The sequence below is a fragment of the Lissotriton helveticus genome, chromosome 3_1, assembly GCF_964261635.1.
Source record: "Lissotriton helveticus chromosome 3_1, aLisHel1.1, whole genome shotgun sequence".
Classification (NCBI taxonomy): domain Eukaryota; kingdom Metazoa; phylum Chordata; class Amphibia; order Caudata; family Salamandridae; genus Lissotriton; species Lissotriton helveticus.
The window spans coordinates 46,365,149-46,383,072 of NC_136061.1; the positions used below are offsets into that span (position 1 = coordinate 46,365,149).

Sequence of the window (17,924 nt, forward strand, 5' to 3'; positions counted from 1 at the left end):
GTCCCTGGGGTGTGTCCCCCCTGTTTCCGCTTCCCTGTGCCGCCCCCTCGGGTGCTCCTGAGCTCTGCCGCGCTCTCTGGGGTACCTGTTGTTGTACTCGGAGGTATTCTCGACTTTACGTCCTTTGAGTTCTTTCTTTAGTGGTCCTTGTGCCACTGGTGCTCCCTTTGTTGTCTTGTGGTCGTTTTGGTGGTTCTTCTTGCTGGGGGGTCGTCATCCCACCCTCGTCGCCATTGTAGTGATGCAGTTGCCACCAATTATAACACTGGAGCCAGTAGTGGTGTAACCTCGTTTATTAATACAATAGGTACTAGAGAGCGCCGAGCCTCTCTTGCCTGCCGGCTCTCTGTCTCCCGTTTTCGCGCTTCTCGCCTGTTGCGCGCGCAGCCTGTGTCCCCCCAGCACGTCACGTCGCCGACGTGACGTGCGTAGACTAGACCGTCACTACAGTTACCCTTTTAAAAATATTTAGAGATATTTATAATGTATTCTTTCTATGTATTCCTTGAGTTGTGGTGTTTAGGGTGGATACTGTTTAAATTATAATTGGTTTTTTTTCATTTGAACTTAATCATAAAAAATTAAAATTAATTTCAGTATTCAATATTTTATATTATTAAAAAATACTCAAATTATACAATGTATCATATCATTGAGGTTCATTTTATTTTTGTAATATTTTTATTAAACAGCGAGTAAGTTTTTGGTGCAGTTGGGTGGCTAATATGTTATTATTTAAGTTAAATATATTTGAAGTTTTAAATAATTATTTACAAGACTGGTTAAGTAGTTGAGTAGAATAGTATGTGCTGGAAAGAGCCATTATTTAAATATTAACTGTTTTATTTTCTGTCTTGGCTGCGGCTCACGCAGGCTGTCCCCTAAATAAGGGAATCGCCTGTTCCAACGGCCCTCAAAGTGTCGGCCCCTCCCCCTGGGCGGGCTCTTGGTTGCACCTCAGTTCCATCAAGGGTGAGTGACAGAGCGTACGGCCATCCAGAAGTAGCCGAGGCCATGTGGTTTTGGTCCCGCCTTTGGAAGGCGGAGCTTGGGCGGGCTCTCGGGGCCCAGGAGTGCGCCTCTGCTCCAGGAAGGGAGAGCGACAGATCGCCCGGCCACCCAGACGCAGCCTAGGCCATGCGGTTTTGGCCCCGCCTCCGGAAGGCGGAGCTTGAGTCGGCACTCTCGACGTATCCTGAACCGTCTTCCGGGTTTGTGGGTAGGAACGGGCTCGCGCGGAACTTTTGAGGCGGCTTCTTGTCACGGAGGACAGTGCGGTGACGGACCAGAGCAGGTGGGGGGCGCCTTCACTGCGACAGACACGCCGTCTGAGGGGGCGTGGGGGCTGGAGGGTCATCCTTGCCCCAGAGGGTCGAGGGGGAACCTAGACACGGGTGGGAGTGGATGTGAACTGAGGAGATAGACAGGAAAAATGAGCCTCGGAGGGGCTGGGCAGAGTGCAGAAAACTGAGTGGGGGAGTGTGGAGAGCATCCATGAAATTAATGAATCATTTAGGAGAGGGCGGTGAGACATAAGTAGCAGCATGCCATGGCTAGGGTGTGCATGCTGGCCAGGTATTTTTTATCTTCAAGCTCTTGCTAGTTAAAGAAAACAAACTTGGAAAACTGTTAATACAAGAATACATTTCTTTACATGCATTTTCGCTGTCTGTAAAGTATTTGTTGATGACCATTAAAGTTAAGGGTAGAATGACTTCCTTTTGAGAGAGGATTTCAGTGTAATATAAACAATTACCAAAGTACAAACTTTTGAGAGTCTCCAAACTGTCAAACATAAACACACACTACTAACACCAGCTGACAGTGCTGCTCTGCCAACATTGCAGAATGCTCTTTGCAAATGTCATTTACCCAACCTGAAAACCTTGCCTATCCCCTCCAAACATATAACCTTGGTTTATATCAATGAGTTCATTCTCTAGACTCTTTGGGGGACTCTGATTGCTTAGAGATGGGCACTCTGGTTGTTTCCAGGATTACAAGGAGGTTCTTAATTTTTGTTTCATAACTCGTTCAGGTAAGTTGATTTATAGAGCGCACTAATCACCACTGGGGGTATCTAAGTGTTTGCGTAGGTGTGTTGACGTGTAGTCCCAAAGAGATAATTAACCCCTTGCAATAATTCAATCGCCGCACAGCGCTAAAATGTGCGCAGCATGCAGGGGTTAAAGAGCCAGGTCTTCAGCTTCTTGCAGACGTCGCAAAGTGAGGAGGAGGTTCTGATGTGTTGTGGTAGGTCGTTCCATGTTTTGGGAACAATGTAAGAATATGAGTGACCTCTTTATGTGAATAAGGAGGGTGTACGAGTAAGAGTGAGGCTGAGCATAAGGGATCTGGCAAGCTGGTGAAAGTGTATGCCACTGTTTGGGTTTGCTGGTCCATTGTTGTGAACGGTTCTGTAGGTGTCTGTCAGGAGTTTGAATTGGCTTTGTTTGTGAATGGGGAATCAGTGCAGCTCCCAGAGGTGAGAGGAGATGTTAGTGCGGAGTAGGAGGTGAGGGGAGATGTTAGTGCGGAATAGGAGGTTGAGTATGAATCTCACGGCTACATTCTGAATGGTTTGAAGTCTGTGTAGGAGCTGTTTAAAGATTCCAGTATAGTGTGATAAATGCTTGCGTGACTGTTCACCTGGTGTTTTGTGGCAGCCACTTGAAAATCTTTTGTAGCATTTCTAGGATGTGAAAGCGGGCGGGGCTCACTGTGTTGAGGTAGTCGTCCATGATGATCCCTTAATTTCTGGTGTGGTCAGTGGGTGTTGGTGTTTGTATGGGGAGCTTTTGTTTCTGAAGACTAGTATTTCAGTCTTGTCGTAGTTGATTTTTAGGCAGTTGGCTCCCATCCATTGTGCTACCATGGTCATGTAGTGGGTGAAGTTGGTTCTGGTGCCCGTTCTCTTGTCCGTGAAGGAGAGGAAACTACAGAATGTTCTAAATGCTGCTGCCAGAGTGGTCCACAACATCACCCGCTGCAGCCACATCACTGAACTCCTTCGAAAACTCCTCTGGCTCCCAGTCAACAAAAGAACCACTTTCAAGCTCCTCACACATGCCTACAAAGCCTTTCACGATGCAGGTCCAGCATATCTGAACCACCGCTTCTCATTCCACACAGTGGTCGAAGTAGGGGGAAAAAGTTGCGAAACTATGGGCGGAGAATCTGAGGGTTGGAATAACCAGAGGAGTGGATCAGTAGGCGAAGTCAGAGGTGTGAACAGAATGCTCAAAACATTCCAATTTTGAGCCTTTGGCATTTCACTCTCCAGTTACATCTCATAACGTTATTTAGTTCAGCCAATGGATACACATGTTTACTTAAGGTTTAATATGAGTTATTGACATTAAAATACTGTCTTGCTTCGCCTTTAAGATAATACAGAATCTCCCACAGGTGGTTCAAACCCACACACGGCGAAAAAGGAGACCGAACACAAAAACAACACCTAGAAAAGGGTTTTATTTTACAAAATGCAAAGACTCTCTTTTTAGAATAAGGGTTGGGGTTTATTTTACACAATGCTCTCTAACAAAAATTTCCCAGATGCCAAATGAACAACATTCAAATGTATATAGAGATTTATATGTTTATATGCAAGCAATATTAACACACTTGGTAAATGCAACAGTTAAATGCATGAATAATACCATGAATAGATGAGCAGCAAATAATATGAGATAAGACCCAAGCAGATATAATGGGACGTCCTGCAAGAGATCAGAAAGATATATACACTGAATTACAAAGGAAACACCTCAAATGATCAAAGCCAATGGCCACACTATCAGGGCTCGACAAATCCGAAAAATGGTACTAGTCCTGCAGGTCTAGTACCATGGAAAATTCCCTCGACCTGACTCCAACCCACTTGACCTCCGTCTCTGAAAACGGAGCAAAAGTGACAAGATAACAAGATTTAAAGGCATGTTTATTGCTCATTTCCTTTGAGCAATAAAAATGCCTTTAAATCGTGTTATCTTGTCACTTTTGCTCTGTTTTCATAGACAGAAGACAAAAGTTAGTTTGATTTCCTACTCGCCAGAAAGGGCGAGTAGGACCTAAAAATAGCTCGTCCTCATCCATTCTCCCTCGCAAATGCGAGCGGGCGAGTGGATTTGTCGAGCCCTGCACTATGCTTGTTTGCAGTCCAGGGAGGACCTGGCCTGGCAGTTCGGGCTGGACTGTTCCCATTAGGTGCAGGGTCAAGACTGATTTGCATATGGCTAGGTCCAAACTGGAATGGCATGATGAGCAAAAAAACGATGGATTTAAGCCCAGATCTCTGTACTGGGGTGAATGTATGACATTGTTCTGCATTCTGTCCATCAGTTGTTCTTTTTACATTTGTCACCCTGAGTGGGAAGATTATGCCCAGACATGGGTCCCGTGCTCTCAATGCCACTGGAGTCAAGGCATCCTGGCTGATGAAGGCTGAAAGCCCGAAACCGGTCCTAGTATGCTTGTTTCCAGTTCCAGGGAGGACCTAGCAGTTAGGGCTGGGGGTCAAGACTGATTTGTATATGGCTGTGTCCAAACTGGAATGGCTAGGTGAGTAAAAAAAAACGATGGATTTAGGCCCAGATCTCTGTACTGGGGTGAATGTATGTCATTGTTCTGCATTCTGTCCATCAGTTGTTCCTTTTGCATTTGTCACCCGGAGTGGGATGGGTATGCCCAGACTTGGGTCCCGTGCTCTCCATGCCACTGGAGTCAAGCTATCCTGGCTGATGAGGGCTGAAAGCCTGAAACCGGTCCTAGGATGCTTGTTTCCAGTTCCAGGAAGGACCTGGCCTGGCAGTTCGGACTGGACTGGCGCAGGATCAAGACTGATTTGCATATTACTGGGTCCAAACTGGAATGGCATGGTGAGCTAAAAAAGGATGGATTTAGGCCCTGATCTCTGTACTGGGGTGAATGTATGACATTGTTCTGCATTCTGTCCATCAATTGTTCCCACACATCACAATGGCAATAATCAAAACTCAACACTTCACCTGGTGCAAACGCAGCATCTTAGCCCACTCCTGACCGGTGAATTAAAGAGCTGGGTAAAAGAGCCTCAGAAACTTTACCGAAGTAGACGCGTCCGTCTCCATTTTGATTCCAAAATCCCGGGTTCTAAGTCAACAACCCTTAGCTTTATAATCTCAAAACTCACACTAGAAGGTTCAAGAATTTCCCCCTGCGCCAAAGGAATCTCTCTCCATGTCCATAGCTTATATCCTTACTAAATGTAAGCAGTATGGTTTAAAAAGTTCACATTCCTGTACATAGAGGCACGGTACACATTTTAATAATTAAAATAAGGAAAAAGCTAAGGAGGATTACATTGAAGGTTTTCTACTCCTATACATCAACCAGGTATTGCAGTACCTCCAGAAATGGTGCACTTCCTCATATGGGGAGCAATGCCGTTCAGAGAGAGACAAGAAAACAAAAGTATCGCTTTATTGGCAAACTCTGTAAAGTGACACTAATGTGTTTGGGTGTGATTAAAACCAATCTGGCTGCTTAGTGCCCGGTCTGTCATGCTTTATTTAGGTATTTTTCCTATTTTTCACCTTTTTTTTTTTCTCTCTGTCGAGACAGCATTTCCCGTAAAAGTGTTTTTTCTTTTTTGAATCCATTTCACAAGGTAACAAATAAACAAAAGAAGGAAAGAGAGGTTGAAAATCTTTACTTGAAGTCAAATCTTTCAGCAAGGGAGGAGGAGAGACAGAGAGGGAATAATAGGTAGAGGAAGAAAGAGAGAAGGGGTGCAGCTGCTAGCAGCAGAGCAGGAGAAGTGGATATTGTCCCTTTCTTCTCTGGGCAAGAAGGAAGATTCAGAGTTCTTATCCTTCTCTGCTTCCCGCCCATCCCCTAACAGTCACGAAAAGTTGAGCCTTATCTATAGGCCATAGCTCTTTCTGACATCCTGGGACGCATGTTTAAAATAATAAAGTAGGGGAATAGAATCTATTCAATTAAAGAAGTAGAGACACACCATGCCGATCCTGCCCACTTAGACCGCTGATTCCATGTACCCACCAGGCACCTCTGCCCAACTGGCCCTGGCCACCGTCCCACAGATCCACAAGACCAGAGCCTGAGGCAGATCCTTCTCCTACCTTGCTGCCAAGATGTGTGGAACACCCTGCCTCTCCACTTTAGGCAATCCCCGTCACTGACCCAATGTAGGAAGGATCTCAAGACATGTCTCTTCGCCTGAACCCCAGGGCCCAGACAGATCAGCAGCCTGATCTTCCTTCCCCCAGTGCCTTGAGTCCCTCACAAGTTAGTAGCCACGCTACAGAAATCCCTGATTGATTGATGAGATATGGGTATCATAGACATAGTCAATGATGGTGATGGTGTAGCAATTGATGGAGATGCCGTGGGATCAGATGATGTTAGCAAGCGGTGTCATGTAGACGTTGAACAGAATGAGGCTGAGGGATGGTCCATGGGGACTGTACAGATCAAGTTCTTGGTCTCTGATGTGAAGGGTGGCAGTCTGACTCTTTGGGTTCTTCCTATAAGGAAGGAGCAGATCCAGTTGAGTGTGGATCCTTGGATGACTATCTCACAGATTCTTCTGACGAATGTGTTGTGGACAACTGAGTTGAGTGCTGCGGCGAGGTCGAGCAAGATGAGGGCTGCTGTTTCTCCTCTGTCCAAAATATTCCTGATGTCAGTAATAAGTGCTGTTTCAGTGCTGTGGATCTTTCTGAAACCTGACTGAATGTTGTCCAGTAGGTGGTGTAGTTTGAGGTGGCTTGTGAGTTGCTAGTTGATGGCCTTTTCTATCACTTTGTTTGGGTGGGAGAGCAGGGAAATGGGATCTAAGTTGTTCAGTTGACTTGGGTTGGCTGAGAGTTTCTTGTGGAGGGCCATAACAGCTGCATGCTTCCAGTCTTCCGGGAAGGTGATGGAGGAATTGTTCAGTTTTTTAAAACTGCCTACTAAATTTGTGAATATAAACAAACATTTTAGAGTTCTTCACAAGCACCAGCAATGATATGCGCAGGAGGTATGTTTTTAGATCCTTCTTGAACATGCAGCTGTCTCCAGACCTTATGTGATAAAGCTAAAAATGAGTTTTCATGAGTACAACAAAGTTTGTCTCTGGTACTGCCCACATGTTGACTGTCAGGATTACGTTTTGGTTTGGAAGAAGTTGTGTGCTTTCACAAAACAGCTATGATTATTTTGTTTGTTTATCAAGATGCATGAGCCAGTCCCAGTATGGCTACCTAAAGAAGGCTCACCTACATGCATAAAAGAATTAACAAGCTTGATCTTTCAGACCCATATGTATATGGCAGTGGAATGCTGTTGAAGTGACTTAGATAAGTTGATAATTCTGCAGCATATCCCTTTTGGTTTCCATTATTAACAGTAGATTACAGAGTGTAGTTAGTTGTTTGAGAGCAGTATTGATGTCCAGGGCTACAGTAATCCACGTGCATTTTCATGTCTACTTTGACAGCACAGCTGTTGCTGGACCTTGTTTGATCTACGAAAAAGGGCTTTCAGAGTACTACAGAGAGATGTTTACACTCAACCCACATTTTTGTTTCTCTGAGGAGATGATTTGATTGGTTCAAAGTTGTGTGCTTCCACTAAAAATACCCCCATTGTACCAGCTCCTGGTTTATTTATGCAGGGCTATGCGGGGCGCCCTCCCATCGCACAGCAAGGACCTCACTTCACTCTCGACATTCCTGAAATAGGAATCCGGGATTTTATTCAGACAGTTCTGAAGTGTATATATAAAAACCGAGGGAGCACAAGTATTTTGAAAAGGGCAGCTTGACCCATAGGCAGAGTCCTCTAGTGTTTGACATCGCTCCGCGGCCTGCCCATGTCTGCAGCTAGATTTTTAGTATGGAAGATGTTAGGATTCAGGGTGATGTAGATGCCCAAATAACGAAACCCCTCCACCGCCACCTCACATCTCGGTGGGAGTCTCTCGTAACCGGCCCACGTAGTGGAAAAAGCACCGACTTCGACCAGTTGATCGAGTACCCTGAGTATTTTTCAAAGTTTGTGAAAATGTTTAAGATTTTAAGAAGTGACTTCGTGGGGGCTGCGAGATACAGCAGGACATCGTAGGCGTAGAGGGATATCCTATCTTCTTGTCCCTTAGCCCATCGTAGGCGTAGAGGGATATCCTATCTTCTTGTCCCTTAGCCCATTTCAACCCGCTTATTAAAACATCAACTCTGACCCATGCCGCCTGCGGCTCTAGTATCAGTGAAAAAATCAAAGGAGACAGGTGGCAACCCTGTCTGGTGCCACTCTTCAGTGGAAATGCTCGGGATGTGCGGTTATTAACTTTAAATTGTCCTTTGAGATCTATAGATAACAGCCTAACCCAGCCCATGAACTTTGGATCAAACCACAAGCGTTGTAACATGTCAAGGAGGTATGGCCACTCGATCGAGTCAAACGCCATTCTGGCATCTAAAGATAATATTTTGGCATCTTCTTCTCTGATGTGTTTGTGGCTGATCTCATTATGGAGCCTACAGAGGTTAAGGGCCGTGCTGCAGCCCGGCATAAAGCCGGACTGATCCACATGAACGAGTGAGGTGAGGAGAGGGGCCAACCGGGAAGCAAGTAATTTCGCAAGGATTTTAGCCTCAGCATTGATCAAGGAAATCGGTCCATAGGACCCACAGCTGTCCCTGGTTTTCACCGGTTTACGGATTACTACAATGGATGCAAGCCTCTGATCCTCCGGCAAAAACCCCTTCTTGTAGCTCTCATTAAACATGTCCTTCAGATAGGGTGTCATTATGGAGATGGTGGATTTAAGGAATTCAATAGGGATCATGTTGGGGCCCATCGCCTTCCCGGATTCTATGTTACCTATCGGCCTGTGGATTTCCTCATCAGTGATCTCTTCCTCCAAGGAGTCCCGTTCGCTGGTGGACAGGGTAGGCAATGGTAAGTCCACCAAGAATCGACGAGAATCCTCGGTGGTAGTGATGACTGAGGGAGTATAGATTTGTTCAAAATAATCTGCAAAGGCCTCTGCAATCTCTTGTGGGTCCGAAAGGGTCAGTGTACTACTGATAATTAACTGAGGGACCCATCGTTCGGCCACCTCCCTCCTTTTTCCAACCAGCCCAGCAACATTCCAGCCTTGTCCCTTGCTTGTATAGCCTATTCTGCGTTGCCAGCAGCTTGACTCCAGTCTTTTCACGGACTATAGCTTTATACTCAAGCTGCTTGACCTGTAGTTTATGCCTATTGGCCTTGCTAAGGGACTATATATGCTCTGCCTCGAGAATCCGTAGATCGGCCTCTATTTGTTCAATCTGTGCCTGTTGTATTTTTGATGTACCCCACCTTATGTGACAGTGCCTGTCCCATCACCACCGCTTTATAGGCCTCCCATATTGTCTGAGCCGAGTCGACAGAGCCAACATTGTCCTTTAAAATAGTTTTCCGAGTGCACTCGCAGGCGTTCTTTTATGTCCAGGACCGTAAGTAGCCATGGGTTAATGGATATTGTTTTTCTCTGCCGCTGATTATTGTGAGTTCGGCCCAGACTGGGGAGTGATCTGAGATTCCCCGCGGAAGACAGCGCGGCTCCCGGAAACTCCCAATACTAGCCGAGTGGGTTAAGAGGTAATTTATACGGGAGAGGCTTTTGTGTGCATTAGAGTAATATGTGAATCAAGCCAGGTCATGATGAAAGTGGCGCCATATATCAGTGATGCCCATAGCAATAAGAAACTCCGACGTGTGTGTTGGGGCTCGTCGGGGGGCATGCAGGTTGTCTGTCTAGCTGATCATTTACTGTCATGTTAAAATCTCCCCCTAAGATCAACGTTCCGAGCGGGAGATCGAGCAAGACCGTACCAAGGTCCGCAAGCGTTTTCCATACCTAGAGCTGGTGGGGAGTAGACCGAGATGATGTTGACCGGCCTCCCTTCCCAACTTGCCTCCAAGACCGCAATCCTACCCTGGGGTTCTGCTCATATGTGGTGTGGAGTTAACGCAAGAGTTTTCTTAATTAAAATGCCAGTGCCTTTGTAGTGAAGACAGGGTTCTGCTTGCACACATTTCTATGTTAGCATAAGCGTATTAGAAGTTTAAACGCCATTTTGCCACTTTGCAGCTTTTGCACATGATGCCACATGTAACTGTTGTTGTAAGTTAAACTGCTTGATTTTCTTCGCATGACAACGGTCTGTTTTTCACATCCCTAGACTTACACCGCACCCTTAGTCTGTACACTGTGTGCAGAAGTCTTCAAGGTCATAATTGTAGGAGAGTAGGGTCTGTTTTCCTATTGTCACCCCATTTTTTTGCTTTTTGCTTCACTGGTTTTCGAATTAATGTGTCTGTGGGCCTGCTAATCAGACCCACAGCCCTGCTGTTCTCTCTCTAAATTTCACACCATGTACTTTAGGTACATCACCAATTGGGAATTGGGTCACTCTTATAAGTCCCTGTACAGTGTCGAGACGCGGTCTTGAGGGCTGGTCAGGTTTACACACGGGTGCCTGGCGTCGTGGGCGATGTGCCAAATACGCCATCACCCCCCTCCCGCAGTCTATGGGGTGAAACTTTTTCTCTCCTTTAAAGTGCATCTAATTTTTGGAGTCTCTGATCCTGAGACCAGAAGGGCTGTGCCTCCCGTTTTTTACTCGGTGAAGCCCCCTTTACATTGCACTTCGACAGATATTTTTACTTTCACGTCCCTTGGTAGGGTGGGCCTTAGCGTGCCCACACCGCCGGGGCTTAATCACATTAGGTCCTGACGAATGCCAGGTTAACTACACCAACATTGGCAGAAACAAGTTGACCGTTCACTATCACGTAATGTTATTGGAAACAGGCCATCCAATTTAGTTGACCTTGTTTACCAACACATTTTTTAATATGCCCTTGGTGATCAACCATTAAATCAATTTTTGATACACACAAGGCATTTTTAATTCACCACATCACTCTATTCACGTAATTTGTCACCTAGCCTTCACACCTTCACATTACCCGCTCCGCAGTAAATCTGGCGTTGAAGCACACTGGGGTGACATTCGGTCACACCCAGTGGGGCCCGATGATGAAGCATGTCACCGACCAGGTCGGTGAGTGAGGGCTTTCTAAACAAACCTAATTGGTGTTGTTGACCCCTTGTGCTCATTTATCTTTGTGTTTCTTACCAAGTAACACTCTTTTGTTATTTTCCCTGTACAGTGTACCATAGGTACCCAGGGCATAGGTGCACCCAAGGTCTACCAGGGGCTGCAGCATATCTTTTGCCACCCCTGGCTGGCCATCCAAACTGACACAACTGGCTGATCACTCAGCTGGGGCAAGGTCGTGTAATCACCCCTTGCTTAGATATAGTATTCCTATATCTAACCTTATATCTAGACACATATACACCTATAAGTCACTCCTATGGCAGGCCTTAACAATCCTGAAGTAAACAAAAACACGTGCCAATACTGCTCCTTGTTCTCTACAGTCGACTAGAACCCATATGAATAAAACATATTGGTCTGTTTCATATAACGTCACTAGTTTAATGGTTTATTAATTCCACTAGTTTTTTAATTCTTTTGAATTTTTGAGAAAAGACCTATTTAGTGCATATACAAAAGTGTACAATTGAATACAATCTATAGAAATGACAAAACATAACTATACATATTTACAATTCAACCTCTCTGTATTTACAATCTCATACATTCATTCCACAAACATACCATCCTCACATACAAAATGAAACAAAGAAAAATGGCATTGTGTCAAAACGAGTATTTCTTCACACTTGATGTACCCTAGTACCCTTTATAGTACAACCATGTTAAATACAAATGTACAGTTGAAGAGACTAATCTAAATTTTTGAAACGACGTCCTTCTAATCCTAGTTAATGACACTAAGCCACCTACAGTCGACGCGTTTCGAACTCCCTAATTGCGGAGTTCTCCTCAGGACCATATATAAATCTTTACACTAACAGGGTGCAATTCCCAATAAAGAAGTCGTATGGTGAGCTGACCCGATTCTTTATCAACGTGAACCGATGGAAAAAGTCTTTTTGAAATGCGAGGCCTAGTTCCCGGTATTAATCACAGTCACTGTTGCCCGGGCTTCGGAATGAGTTTCGCCGGCGGCAGCTTTTTTCAGTAGTCAGTTAACCATAGTTTCCTCGCAGTGAACAGTTCCGAGCCTGTTGAATTGTAAAGAGGGAGAAGATATGTTACTTCCACTAATCCCGGTTAAAGTTAACCAGAGCCTCAGCATCACAAAATGGATGCTGCTGCCACAGACACAAGTCTGACCTCCTGCTGCTGGGGTGGTAGTGGATCATGCCACCAGGTATCCAGAAGCTATTCCCCTTAGGACCACTACAGCTCCTGTTGTGGCCAGGGCCCTACTTGGAATCTCTCAACAAGCCCATTGCACTGTGGGTGATAGGGTGTGGTAAATTTGTAATTTATACCACACTCCTTCCACATTGCAGTCAAGTATCCTGACATGAAGTTTGCACCTCTTTCAGAGACAACCTCCTTAGGAAACCCCACTCTGGAGAAAACTCCAAGTAGGGCCCTGGCCACAACAGGAGCTGTAGTGGTCCTAAGGGGAATAGCTTCTGGATACCTGGTGGTATGATCCACTACCACCAGTATACATCTGTGCCCAGATGCTGTTGGGGGGTCCATTGGTCCAACAATGTCTATCCCCACTCTTTCAAAGGGTACCCCCACCACAGGTAGTGGTATAAGGGGGGCCTTTGTTGTGCCACCTGATTTGCCACTGGCTTGACAGGTGACACATGAGCGACAAAACTCTTTAGTGTCCTCAGACATATGAGGCCAGTGAAAGTGTGGGGCAAGCCTGTCCCAAGTCTTGTTCTGGCCTAAGTGACCTGCAAGGGGAATCTCATGGGCTAAGGTGAGAAGGAAACCTCTAAGAGACAAGGGGATGACCGGCCTCCTGGTAGCACCAGGTTTGGGGTCCCTTGCCTCAGAGTATAGGAGTCCATCATCCCAATATACTTTGTGGGCACCTGTAGCATTCCCTGCAGCCTCAGCAGCAGCCTGCTGTCTGAGGGGTTCAAGGGAGGAACAGTCTAACTGTGCCTGCCTCAAGTCTGCCCTGGAAGGTCCCCCTGTCCCAAGAAACTCAACCTGTTCAGGTTCAAGCTCTTCTAGGACAGTTCCTTCTGGGGTCTCTGGGTCAGCCTCCTGAGAGGACTGATCCTCAACCTGAGGCAGGGGGGGAAGGCTCAGCCTTACCCCTACTGCTCTTCCTCTTGGGTAGTGTCTGGTCCATTCTTCCAGGATCCAGCACCAGTTCAGCTGGGCATTTCTTGGCCTGTGTCCTGGTCACAGCAAGGACATGTGAGGAGAGACCTAGCATTTCTACATGAGTCCTGTACTCCACATCTGACCACAGTGAGGATTCCAAATCTTTGCCCAAAAGACAATCTACTGGGAGGGCTGAACTAACTACAACCCTTTTGAGGCCAGTTACCCCTCCCCAGGAGAAATTAACAACTGCCATACTGTGATTGGTAGTGACATTGCTAGCATTGGTCACTAGGTAGTCTGAACCTAGCATAATCTGATCAGGGTCCACAAATGTTGGTGTCACCATAGTGACACTGGCACATGTGTCCCTGTAGGCCTGAGCCATTTTTCCATTGATTAAAGGTGTTTGCCTGTATTTGCCCAGAGTACTAGGACTTATAGTAGGGGTCATATCCATGTACCCAGTACAAACAAGAACTGCCTGAGTAGGGATCCTGACTAAGTTAGAACCCACCTCAGTTCCCAGGGTTAACCCAACTATAGCCTTGAGAGGTACACTACCACTACTAACTGTACCTGGGGGTGCAGGTGTCTTAGGGACAGTAGTGGTAGGAGTTTGGCCTTTCTTGGTGCACTCACTAAACCAGTGAGTCTTACGTTTACAGTATTGGCACCATGGTTTCTTAGGACCATCATTCTTCTTCTTTTGGGAATTCTGGGACCCACCCTCCTTAGGTTGTTGGGGCCCTGTTGAAGACTTCTGGTCATTTTGCTTATTCTCATTATTACCCTTCTGGTCTGCTTTCTTCTGGCCACCACCCTGCTTCTGGTTCTGCTGCTTGACCCTTGTCCTGACCCTTCTGTCTGCCTTCTTTCCCAATTCTTGGGGAGAGGTCAGATCTGAGTCAATCAAGTGCTGATGCAACAACTGGTTCTGACAATTATTAAAGATTTGCTCTCTCATAATTAGATTATACAATCCTGTGTTATCAGTAACTTTACTTCCCAGTAACCAGCCTTCCAAAGCCTTAGTGGCACAATCAACAAAGGCAGTCCAATCTTGAGCCTGAGTTTTCTGGGTGTCTCTGAACATTAACCTGTACTGTTCAGTTGTTAAGCCAAACCCATCAATCAGTGCAGTTTTCAAGACTTGGTAAGCATTAGCATCCTCATCTCTAACAGTGAGGAGCTTATCTCTACCTTTGCCTTCAAAGGAGAGCCACAATATAGCTGCCCACTGACTCTGGGGTACCTGCTGTACTTTGCAGGCCCTCTCCAGAGCAGTTATCCACTTGTGGATATCATCTCCTGTCTTATAGGAGGGCACTATTTTACTCAGGGTTCTAGTATCAAACCCCCTTTCTCTGTCCCTAGGGATATTGCTGCCACCAGTGGGGACTACCCACTCAACTGTTGCTCTCTAGCAAAGGCAAGCTTTTCCTTGGCAAGGGCAAGTTCTTCCCTTTGGATCCTCAGATTAGCCTCCCTCATCGTTGCTTCATACTCTCTCCTCTGAGGGGAAGTCATTCTCCTCTGAGCAGATGCATGAGAGTGCACAGATCTATTGCAGTCCCTAGAAGGAGATCTATCTCTCCCAACCCCAAAGTTAGGCCTGCTAAGGGTCAGCACTGGGGGTCCCCCAGTTCCTTCCCTATGTAGGTCTAAGTTGGCCCTTGAAAGTCTGCTGACTAAAGGTTGCCCATTTTCTGCCTCATCCCCAGATACATCCCCTTCTTCCCTATCTTCATTCTCTGCTTCAGGGAGGTTAGAGTCTGGATCACCAGGTGTACCTTCTAAGGGGGGCATGCTCCCATCTGGATTAGAGGGGCCTGCAGTAGCAGCCCTTCTGGCATCATATGTCTCGAAGAGGCCTAACAGAAAAGGAGTGGTAGGGTTAGAACCCTGTTTCAATTTCCTGGAGGCACACAATTGTCTCATCTCCTAGAAACTGAGAGCTGCATATCTGGAAAGGACCTGTGGAGGGTCACTAACTACTAGGGGAGTCTCTGAAGACTCTCCATGGGTAGACATGCTTTCTAGTGAGGTGTAAGTGATGCACCTACCTACACTATGGGTTTTCCTACTGATCCCTTGCTAAGAGTTGTAGTCAGGGTGTGCTAGGCCCTTTCTACTACAACAGCTGGTTCAGTAGAACTCCGAGTATTTCTAAGCTTGTTATATGTACCTAGAGTACCTTATGTGATCTTTCAAATGATATTTCAAGATATTTGGTAAAAACAACAGCAAGCTCAAATCCCACCACTGCCACCAATGTGAGAAGTTGGCCTGATATATGATGCTCACTAGTTCTAGTGATCACCTTGTATCAGTCCAAACAACCCTTATGGTGATTGGTTGTAAGTCAACCTTATAGACCAGCTATCCTAATGGTAGCATGGACAAAGCAGTCTTTGGCTAAACTCTTTTGGCATGTGAAGCCAGCTGTTTTACCACAATATAACCCCTTGAATACCAGATGAAATTACACCACACATGTTGTTATGAAAATAAACACTATATTTATTAATAACAACATCTCTGAACTCTTTATGAGGTCAGAGGACTAAGCACATGACAATCTCTTAAGAAAAATACGATAAGTTGCACAAAATTACAATGGTGCCCTAGGGGCACGGCAGACCATATACTAAGTAAATGGAATGTGAAAGTCGATATAAGGAATGGAGCTGTCCAGAGGCTGGAGGTTCGCTAGGACTATGCTATCTTCACCTTAGGTAAGTAATAGGAGGCCCACGGGACGCGTGTGCAGAGTGTGAACTCACACGCGAGATGCGTAACAACGTCTATGGAGAGTACAGTTCAAGTTAAAGGTGAGTACGGACAATCCTGACTAGTTAGGACTAAAACGACTGTGGATCTGGACACTAGGACAGTTAAACTACCCTTGAGCACCGAAATGCTCTCGTTACCTCACCCATGGGCTGCGGGTGCATAGGTGTCAAAGTGTGTCGGGTTCTCGCGTTGAAGTCTATGGAGCCTGGAAGAAAAGAGGTTGCAGGCGACCAGGAGGAAGATGTCCGGTGCGATCCAAGGGTGGATCAGTGAAGAAGAGGACCTAAAAGCAGAGGGGACAGTGTTCAAAGACACTAGCCAGTGACCGGTGTGGAACCAGGAAGGAACCAGATGCTGTCGTCGCGATCAGGTGAAGAGTGGACGCTTGTCTCTGCAGCCACGTGGACCAGGAGGTGTCTTCGACGACCAGGATGGAGGCACGAGCTGTCCCACGCAGGCTCTTGCTGTCGGTGGTGTTGGATCCAGATTCGGCGTCAACAGGCTTTGGCAAAGGCAACCCACGTGGTGAGTGGTAACGGCGTCTGGAGGGTCCAGGGTGCTCCTCTTTTGGAAGGGAGCAAGAGCCAGTCTTGAGCAACCAGACCAGCAGTGAAGATTTCAAAGTTCGTCGTCTAGGAGGCCACTAGCCAGCCGGCAAGTGACCAGACAACACGTCGAGCAGCAAGCAAGCAGAAGGGCCCCACGCAGATCTCGTGGAAGCTGGATGGCTGATCTTCGGTGCAGGAGCTGCCCGGGGCTGGGGCTTCTCAGTCCCCAAAGCACTTGGTCGAGTTTACCTCGGGAGTCGTGCTGGAAGCGAAGTGCAGTTTCTTTCAAGATGGCCGGTCCCACGTGTCTCGTCTCACCCACGGGTCTCAGCTTTGCTGCAGATGTGAGTTGAGGTCGGAGAGGTCTGGGAATCCGGGTCTCGTCGGGCTCTGAAGTCTGGATCCTCGAGGGAAGACGACAAAGTGAAGCCGCTCGACGCTTGATGGTGCCTGCAGTTGCAGGGTGGACACTCCTTGCCCACAAGGGAGATTCTTCAGTCTTCTGTGGAGCAGAACGTCGAAGTCCAGAGTTTCTTCTTGTAAAGTTGTTCAGGATAATCTAATTTGGAATGGGACCAGCTCCTACCTTTATTTTCCTAAAGGGGGCTGCACTACTGACTTGGTCCCTCCCCTGGGTGGGACCAGGAAGGGGGGTGGCTACACCCCCTATCCTTTGTCCGGTTTCGCGCTAGAGCTGGGGCAGGGGTGCCCCAGCAACTGGTCTGAACCGGTGTATGCACAGGACACCTTGTGTGCCCCAGGCATGTCTCATTCCTTTCAGGCCTGTCCTACCCAATACACAAAATCCTGTCTGGGGTGGTGCTAGCACCTCCCAAGGCAGGAAACCCTTTGTCCAAGCCTCCCTCGCTGGAAGGACTCCCAGCAGCAGGAGGTCAGACTTGTGTCTGTGGTGGCAGCATCCATTTTGTGATGCCAAGGCTCGAGTTAACTTTAACCGGGTTCACAGTTACCTACATGTCGTGTCCCTCTAGAAGGGTGGAATGCTATACCCGTCGCCAGAATTGGCGAGGGGGTAGTATTCCAATTTGTATGACACCTTACTCGACATGTTTTGATAATGTTATACCAGAGTTAGCATTTAACCGCGAGGATTATAATGCACTTAAGAGTATATGGTATAGCGTTATCATGGAACAGCTATTAGGATTTGGTTCCGCAAGCTGCAGACGGGCTCAGCTCATGCAAGAGCACCATCTCAAATAATTCCAAGCACTCTGCCTTCAGGATTGATAAGGCCTGCCATAGGAGTGACTGATAGGTATATATGTGTCCATTTTAG

General features: G+C 46.7%; 1 protein-coding gene across 4 annotated transcripts in view; it reads left to right on the forward strand.

Moving 5' to 3' along the window:
- The first annotated feature begins 1,140 nt into the window (after window positions 1-1,140).
- NHEJ1 (non-homologous end joining factor 1) overlaps window positions 1,141-17,924 on the forward strand; it is a 1,839,518-nt gene continuing 1,822,734 nt past the window's right edge. For all 4 annotated transcript variants that reach the window (XM_078679206.1, XM_078679207.1, XM_078679208.1 and 1 more), the window contains exon 1: window positions 1,141-1,294. The gene's annotated coding sequence lies outside the window, so the exon portion shown is untranslated. The remainder of the gene's footprint in view (window positions 1,295-17,924) is intronic.